Source organism: Formica exsecta, unplaced genomic scaffold, assembly GCF_003651465.1.
Source record: "Formica exsecta isolate Colony F162 unplaced genomic scaffold, ASM365146v1 scaffold247, whole genome shotgun sequence".
In the NCBI taxonomy this organism is placed as follows: domain Eukaryota; kingdom Metazoa; phylum Arthropoda; class Insecta; order Hymenoptera; family Formicidae; genus Formica; species Formica exsecta.
The window spans coordinates 583,718-593,561 of record NW_021849743.1 but is presented as its reverse complement, the minus strand read 5'-3'; the positions used below and the strand labels follow the sequence as shown (position 1 = coordinate 593,561).

The window sequence follows — 9,844 nt, the reverse complement described above, 5'->3', positions numbered from 1 at the left end:
CCCCCACAGATTAAAATTATTTTTTTTTTTTTATGTAAGACTTATTATATATACATTATATAAAATATTTTAATAGACATATAATACGTCTTTATATGTATACTTAAAATTTTGAGAAAAAATGAAATAGATTACTATAAAAAAATCATCATATGTCATATGTTTTTTATGCACAGAGGCATGTGATTTGCGGTTGGCTGATTGCCATTCTCATCGGTTTTTCGGCCATTTTCGGACCACGTGCCATGTACTTTGAAGATCACGTATATAATAGATTGGAAGCAAGTTTTTATGCGGGTTTTCATCGACAGACCTTCGCGTTATCAGTCTCTTGGATCATCTTTTGCTGCGTGCACGGTTATGCAGGTAATTAAAACGTGCGCGTTCACGAGATAATCACTAAATCGGATTATGTCAACATCAGCATCTACTGACACTTCTCTCTGCTTATACTGCTATTCATTTTTTCAAGGTCCCGTAAATCACTTCCTTTCTTGGCGCGGGTGGATACCGCTGAGCAAATTGTCTTATTGCGCTTATTTATGTCACTATATTTTCTTACTATTCGATATCGGAGCCGCTCGTACCACCGGCAATTTAACATCAATAAATGTGGTGAGTAAGAGAAATCAAAACATTTTTTTAAAACTATCTTAATAGAAGTAATAAAGATAAATGTACATCAAAATAAAAATGATTGGTTAAGTTATTGCTAGGATAAGAATTTTTCATAACACATTTATCTTCATATAAAAAATGCGATATCTGATAGTAATTAATGATAATTAGGAAAGAATAATAATTTTATCATAATTTAAATTTTCTATAAAAATCTACATGATAAAAATAAAGTAAAATAATAATAAATAATAAGATTTAAGTAAAGATAGAAAAATAATTCAAATTTTGAAGTATATATCATCGTTTATGTGCAAACATAATTAACAATTTTTCTTCAAAAATTTTTATCGCTGCGTTTGATTTAATTTAAATTTTTTAATTTATATACGATACAAATATTAATCCTGTCATGTCCAGTGCTTATCTTATACGATATTATATGCACGACATAATTAAATCATATGTAGTAATGAAAAAGGGACACTGATAAGTTTTCTCATTTATTTTGTCAGCTGCGCGCGTTTTCCGCCAATTTGATGTTCACGATGATACTATCAGCCCTATGGAGCCTTTGTTTTGAGATGCCCTTTACAAATATCGACCGTGTCCTTCTCTCTGGCCGAAAATCGTCGAGACAACAGAATTTCAGATACACGACGGAATCCGACAAGGCGATCAGTCAATCGAAAAACGAGTCTTCGATTACGTGTAACGATAATAATTCAGAGAAAGATATGGTTTACTGTGATCCTACGAAAATCGCTGACGAAAATCGCGAGAATAGCATAGAACACGAAGAAGCAAAAACGAATATCAGCAAAATTTATCTTATCAATCCAGTTAAATGCGACGATGCACAGGACGTGAATACCCACAAGAGAAAATCCGGTTATGTCAATGTCGATTTTTACCGCACTTTCGACGAACGATCGAGAGTGAGTCCGAGTGGGAAATTATTGTCAATAATTAACATCGAGTCTGCTGATATCATAAAACCGAGTCATTTTTTGAAAAATAGAAAGATTAGTATATGACTTGGATTATAATAAAGCTTGTGAGCCAAGAATATCCAAAGATGTAAAAGTGCGTGATATATAATAATTGAAATTTTACATATTTGAAGACAGAAATGATTTTTTATTACAGAGAGAACTAGACTTTGTTTATAATCCATGATAAAATATATAGGAGTATCAATAAGTGCATAGCATTAGCTATGAAAATGTTAAATAGAAAAATATGTACATATATAATTATATTTTTAATTGATAATTAAATAAGAGAACTATTTCTCTTTATTTTATCGATTCATAGTGATATTAATGATATATAGGGTTGTATGATTATTGTGATAAAGCGATATATAATGCGTTGTTATTAATAATTATAAGAAAATGCTTGATTGAATATTGTAACAGATTATATATTACTAGATTATATATTGTAAGATTTCCGCGCAAAGAGAACGTATAATATCTTGATGTGACAAGGGTGAAAGTGAGCATCGTAGTTACTTGCAGTATTAGATTGATAGAGTTATAAGCAAAAATGCATTTAAATTCACGTTATAAAAAAATAAAACTTAAAAGTGTTATTTAAAGAAGCTTCTCCTACAATATTGTAAGCAACATATGTATAGCTTATATTTTAAATAATAATAATATATTAAAAATAAGAAGCTAAAAGAGTACAAGAAAGATTATTTCATATTCTCTCACAATAAGCTTCTTATTTTCACAAGTGTAAATATTTTTTAACGTCTATACTAATCTATCCAATACTTTTTAATAGCCTCTGGATTACGAAGGCATTGATTTTTTGTTTTATATATTGTTTATAAATCAAAGATATTAATTGTAAGCTATTCGTGAATAAGAGTACAAATTTGAGCGTCTTGATGAAAGTTCACGAGCGCCCTTTCGAATTGACTCGAGGAATCAACCCGACACAATTCCGAAGTTCATTGCCAATAACCCGTATCGTTGTTTATTTAGGTCATCTCTTTACCTCTCACATTTCCCTTCTTTCACACGCGCGCAATGCGAACATATGTATTGTACCCTTTAAAAGAGAGAAGCGGCTAGTCTCTCTCCGAACAGATTCGAGCGCTTAGCGGCCTAAAAGTAAGCCGAGAAAAAACAACAATGCGGAGTCTGTGCGAAGTCTATGGAGAAGTAATCGATACCCCGACTTGATACCGTGACGAGATGGCCGATGGAAAATTTGTCCTTTATTCGCTTTTCGGAAAACATCATTGCTATTCAAAGAAAAAGATGCTTTAGAAAGCCACAGTCGAGAACTCGATCAAATGCTCAAGTGAAGAGAAGAGAAAATACTAAGCTCGAATGTATGTGGGAATTTAATGACATCATTAGCGAACGAAGGGTTGATGCAAGAGCAATCGTAACACGCGTGAAAGACACCCCGGGGACACATTCGCTGCCGTGGGAAAAAGAAATACGAATTTACAGGAAACATTCATGCTATTAAATTCAATTCAATTTGCGTAAAAGAGTTTCTCGTGTTGATATAACGGTGATTTAACAAAACTTTGCCCGCAGATTTATTTTTTCATATCAAGCATGAGAAAAATCATGAGTTTAAAATATTCTTCATTCTATTATATCACACATATTAAAAAGACATAAATTTGCTTTTTTCCGTTCTTAAAATAAAATAATTTTAAAAATTTTAACATTAAAATAAATTTTATAATGATGAGAGAGAGAGAGAGAGGAAGAGTTAAAATTTGTACTTTGCTAAAATTAAAAAATCTGATCAATCTCATTCAATTCTATTCATTATTTCTTGTTAAACTATTTTCTTTAATTATTGTTTAAATATACAAAATATATTTAATTTAAAAATGTATTTAATTTAATCTAAAAATATTTCTTTGGTCTTACATTCTCGTCAAAGAGTTACCGCAGCAATCATAATTGGCCGATTGCACATTTGACGGCGGGGGCGCGTTTATATCTCAATGCATCTCATAATTGCGAAAGAATCGGCGGCGTGTTGCGTCGTTACGTGAATTAGGGGAAGCAGGGGAACTTGTGCCGAACATGGGGCTATGGGGCACAGGGTACGATAGCGAGATGCGTTACCCGATGGTGGCACCCTGTGGCGACAAACAGAAGGAATAGATTTCACCCGGATCGTCATCCTCGAGATAGCAAGTGGTCGACATCTGCGTGGCCACCGTTTTCCGCAATGAAAACGTAATGAAACGACTGCTGCTGCCAGGACATGCAGTTGAACTCGTTCGTTTCTTTTTTTTTTTCACGCGCTATTAGCATGCACAATGAGATGCGTAAATGAATCGGCATGTAAGCATTATATTCCCCCACGACAGATAGTGTTTATATTTATAATATTATATAGGCGTGTGTGCCGTTGATTTATTATAATTAAGCTAAAATGGGATAAAATCTGAATCTCAATTCAGTCCGACCTATTTCTCTTTATTCTATGATATCTGTTTTTTGATAAATAAAAATTATATAGAAAAATTTATACAAATTTTATATTTATGTATATACGATGCGTATATTATTATATCTCGTAGTTAGTATAGTTAAGTTTAGAAACATAGAGAGATAACTTTTAATGATAAATAAATTATATATTAAATTATATTAAAATATTACAAAAATGTTAAATACATAAATTAATCAAAAATATGGTAAATTTAAGTTTTGTAACTTTGCTAATAAAATCATGATACCGATACTCGAATCGAAAGTCTTTTTCTCCAAGAATCTCGGTCAGTTTGCCTGAAAAACTGCGCAGATTCGAAGAAACCAAAAACGGAAGAGATTACGACGTCGCGACTCACTTCCGTCGCGTGTTCTCCAATTTCGACAAGACGAGACTGTTCTTTTGGAGCTTGTGCGAAACGATCTCGAATCGCTCGGAACGGAACAGTTCGGCGACTTGGCGCCAACCATCTCGGAGTTCCGAGTATCCCAATTTTCTGTGGAACAAGAGGATACCGAAGAATGTTGTTCGTTTTCGGTGAGGTCGAACGGGACTAGCACGCGTCGCCATCGCGCCCTGCAATAAAATGTAACCGGAGGCGCTAGGACAATAGAGTCAAAAGAAGCCCCTTCTGATTCCGAAACGCTTCCTCGGCACGCGGCGCAAGATGCAAGGAGGACGAATCTCGAAGAGGGATATCTGGCGCGCACGTGGAGGAGCTTTTCCGCTCCGAGTCTCGTCGCGCAAAAGATTTTTTTAATATATAATATCAGATGAGAAAGACGATACTTATATCGAGAGAATAATTATTCTGCGAGCGAACAGTACATTTAGAGCAATAAAGCTACGCGAATTTTTGCGGGGTCAAGAAAAAGAAATTATTTTGTTTATTTGTGTGTGGGAAAAAGGAAAGACAGTTTCTACGACCATAGCTGTTTTTTATTTAATCAAATCTTTTCATTTTATAGTCATAGATTATTATACTTGCAGCTGTTTTTTCACTGTACATGAAATTAAAAAAATTTCCGCATTTTTAACTTGAATCGATCTTGATGAGAATGTATTAGAATCTCTTTTTAAATTCGTGAATGTTATTTTTATTATGTTAGATCACTTTTAACATCATTCATTTTTCATATTATATTAATCTTTGCAGCAATTATAATATCGTTGAAGATTTTTATTCGTCTTTTTTATGCAATTAATAATTTCTTAATTACTTGAATCTTAGATGCAAGAACATTTAAAAAGTGATGTGTTCATTTAATTATTTTCGTTTCTCTTTTGCAAAGTGTGAAGACCCTCAGATTGTCGCGGTAGGACTGGCTGGGGGGGGGGGGGGAGGGGAGACAAATCGGCGCTTGGTGCAAGTGTGAAATACGAAGAGAGGCGCCTATAAAAAGACACTCAAGTGGTTGCATATGAGGGCAAAGCTTTTCGGCTACCTACGTCAACGATTGTCCTCGTTTCTTTTTCGCTATCGTCTGACGAATATCGAAGAAACTCGTAAATCGTAAATGTGGAGAAAGGAAGAACGACAGAATCGGCAATGATCCGGCGCCAAGAAGACCGCGGCCTCATCGGCAAAGCCGATATCTCTCACTTTTCTCATTATCTTTTCCCACTTATTTTTCCCACTTAGTGTGTGACGAGATTAAATGATAATTTTTAATTTATTTCTCGCTCTTCTCTCGTTTAATTTTACGTTCCATTGAAGAATCTAAATACCGTAACTTGAAAATAAAATAGTATATATAATATAGTATAAAATATAATTCATTACACATAAAAACGAACGCAAAAACGCATTATTAAAAATTCCAGATTATTTGACCAAAAAAGGCTTCCAGACGAAATCGTCAAGAAGAGGACTTATTATAATTTGTTAATACAGACTATAGAAACTTATATTTAAAAAAAAAATTATAAAGAGCGCGAGAAAGTACAAAAACGAATAAAATTTCGACCGAAGAAGACTTCGCGTATTGGTCAGTGGTGTCGAGTTACATGTAAAGGATCCGAGTCATCGACGCCTACTGATACAGAGTAATCTCGGGTAATACGAAACGAGGGCGTAACTGAGTATTTCTTCATGTCAAGTTCGTCGTGTCTTCTTCTCCAATTATGGTCTTTGTTATTTCTAACAACGCGATAAATAATTGTTATATAATATAATTCCATGATTAAAAATTTAAGTGTCGTGTGTGTAAAGTTTAATTGATACGCTCGTCGATTTGAAACTGGGATTGCTTTCCAAGCAATAAAGTTAATAACTTTTCGTAAAACGATTATTACAAAGATTGATGTATTAAATTTTATGTTAATCGAGTTAATAAAATTAATTGAATATGGCAGATATTATTATCATTTACAAAAAATAAATAAAAAATAATCTCATTCCAATTATCGAATATAGAGAGCTGCTGACAGCACAAGATCTTTTTATTGTGTACCGAAACCTTAATTCGGTCCCCCCGACGTTGCATCAATGGTAATGGGCCGTGACAGGAATTGGCTTTTTGCGAGTGCAAGTAGCACCAGCCTGGGAAAAGGGCAGATAAAGCCACTTAACCGGAGCATTAACTTGAGTTTGCCTCGAGGCAATCACCGGCGTTATTTTTAGTCCGTTTTGGCGCTAATTACGATGCTCGTGGAATGAATTTTTATCGCGCGATCCTCGAGACGAGTATAAGTTTCGCCGACACTTCAAATCCGAGATGAGACATGATGGATATTAGATTTCGGAATTAGACTCACACTCGTAAAAATTCAACGAATTTTATCGCGAAAGGATCTGCTCCCTGCATTTCGAGAAAAACATTCATGATGAATCATGTGATCGTTCGTCGATCCATTTTCATCGAAACGGCAATCTCGCTCGATTCGTGATGATAAAATTAGAGTCCGACGTTCTTCGCCGCGAAAATAAATTTCATTGATTCCCGATATCAACAACGGTCCTCCGTTGTATCGTATGTCTCATAAATTAACCATGATTCTCGTTATAGGCGTATGTAATTTGTATATATATACATATTAAATCTTTTTTCTAAGATTATCTCCCTTTAACTTTGTTAGACGTTACATTTAATATTAATATATAATACACATTTAAAAAATTATTGTGAAATAATATATTGTTGTTATAATTATATTATTATATTAATTATATAATTATATTAAAATCTATAAAAGACTGTTAAAATAAAGAGATTTTCTTTTTTAATCGGGTCTCTATAAGCGTATAAGCGAAGACTAATCACAAGCTCGACACGCTACAGTTTGCAATCCGGTCAGCAATCATACATGTCAAAATAATCAACGTACAAAACGTACGATAAAATTTTGGAAGGCACGCTCAGCATCTTTTGATGCCTAGCGTTGCCTAGGCATGAATGAATCTCGTGACAGGATATAGTAAGCAAATTCGTGGAGGAACTAGCTCGTCTTAACGAGTCTAAGCGGAGGCTTATGATATACAGAGGACACGTGTACGAAGCGGGTGTGTTTATACTTTCCGGCAGTAGCATCACCGGAATACGAAGATCCGAAATTTGTCATAGGAGGATAGCATGGGGGTCACATCGATATTAATGAAAATCCGTCAGCTAAAAATATCGAATCTCAAATTTTCGCAAACGTTTATCATTAATACGATTAATGTATATCTATCTCCCTTAAAATATATTTTGTATCAATTATATCAGCCTAACGTGTTATCTATGAATAAACTTTATAAATAAAAAAAATGTCTATTCTTTCTGTTTCTCGAATTTACGATCACTTTTTCAAATCCTTAAAAATTTCTCTGCGCCTTGGAATCTTCCTGAATTTGAGAAATCCTTGTTGAAGGATTCCAACATTCTGGCATCGCGCAAGGTGCGTTGGCTGTAGCCACCCACGTTCTATGGGCGCGGCTACCTAACTGCTTCCTTTCCGTTAATAAAGCTTCCGTCGCAGGATTTCGGAATCCCGGAATTAATAGCATCCGCGGTCGCGCAGACAGCCGCAATCATCATTTAATTATGATATTCCGGGACGAGGTCGCGCGCCATCCTATTTTTTGGGGGGAGAGACTAAAAAAGGCCGGGAGGAAAGCATCAGGTAGAGATCGCTGTTTACATCGGAGTTTTCGTTAGGGGAAAATTACGTGGGTAGACCGCTGATGGCGGACCACACACGAGTGCCCTACTCGTGGCACGCGATTTCGCAGATGGCACATCTAGGCTTGTAAACTAGAAGGCGGTCGGTTATCAATTTCGCCCCTCGCTGGACGATAAACTGGTCTCGTTTTGACAGACAACCGTGCCTTCTTTTTCTTTCTCCGGAAGATTTCTACGAAGAAGCTAGAAACTGTCGAACTCAATAATATTATGCTCTATTTTTCAGATATTGATATTAATATTACGTTAATTTCGTCGCGCGATATAATAATTACGATGTATAGATATTCTTATGCTTCTACAAATTTTCACGCTGCAACTCATCTTTAGATTTAAATTGCTCTCGGAGATCAGTATTTTCGCTTTTCCGAGACGAAAGAGTTACGTTCGCGTTCGGGGGGCCGTCTTTGTCGTTTCTATAGAAGCTCCATTAATACTCGGTAACGCAATAAACTATATTTAGGGGGCGGTATGGCGTACACGTAGTATGATTTGATATCTCGTGAAACGCCACATGGCCCCACTGAATTCCTCTCTTCCTTTAGCTCTCTCTCTCTCTCTCTCTATCTCTCTCGATTTTCACCCGCCCCCGCTTCGCCGCATCTTTTCCGCTTTCGTTTCTCCCTTTTCCACCGTTTGCCATTTAACTTTTCTTCGCTGGTCGTTGAGAGATTAATTCTTTAATCTCAATCTTTTTGCAATCGAGATATGAAATGAATCGCCGGGCTCACGACAAACATCGCGTTACTCGTGTTTAACGAAATAAAGTCCTGTCGAACCTAACATAACTAATTTCATCGAAATTAACCAAACTCATTGTGAGTCTCGATCTTATCCAAGCGAGAGTCGACGTCTCCATCTCCAAGCAATTATAAAATTTTACATTACAAGACAATTTTACGACTAAATTTTATATCAAAAGTTTTATGAAATTTTACTATAAGATCTGAAGTTATAAAAAATATGGTACATATTAAAATAATTTATGAACAAATTCATTTTTAGTTTGGTTTTTTTATTTTTTTCCGAAATACGGGGAATTTCGATGATTCGACGCGAGGTGCGAGGTTAAGAAAGAAAGAGGAAGATAAACGGAAAGAGGAACCACGTGTCATCGATGGGAAAATAAATAAATTTCACTGGCTGTGCAACGATAAAGTGCAGAACACCATAGCCTACCTCCTTGTTTACGTCTCACCGCTCTTTTCCAAAAGAAATGGCCTACTTAACGACGGAAATAATAATTAGTGAATGTGTCGACGTTTAATGCGCGGTCCGGAAATCCCCGGGGCCACGAGACTGGCACGCGTCCTTTGTGTATCCTTCTTCTAAACAACATTCTATTCTCCCGATATCTACCTCGCTATGTTACACACACACATAAACACATATTCTATCCGTGTGCAAAAATAAAATTAAAAGATATTTAAAACATAAGCGACTTTTAAAATAAAATACTTTTTATATAATAATTTTATAAAAGATGCTTTGATGGCATTTCGATAATGTTGATTCTTTTTTAAGTGCGATTTTGTGCATTAAAGTAATAATCAATAAAATATATCTGAAAATTTCATATT

At 35.1% G+C, this 9,844-nt stretch overlaps 1 pseudogene; it reads left to right on the top strand.

Moving 5' to 3' along the window:
* LOC115236252 overlaps positions 1–1,687 on the top strand; it is an 11,216-nt pseudogene extending 9,529 nt beyond the window's left edge.
* Positions 1,688–9,844: the final 8,157 nt, after the last annotated feature.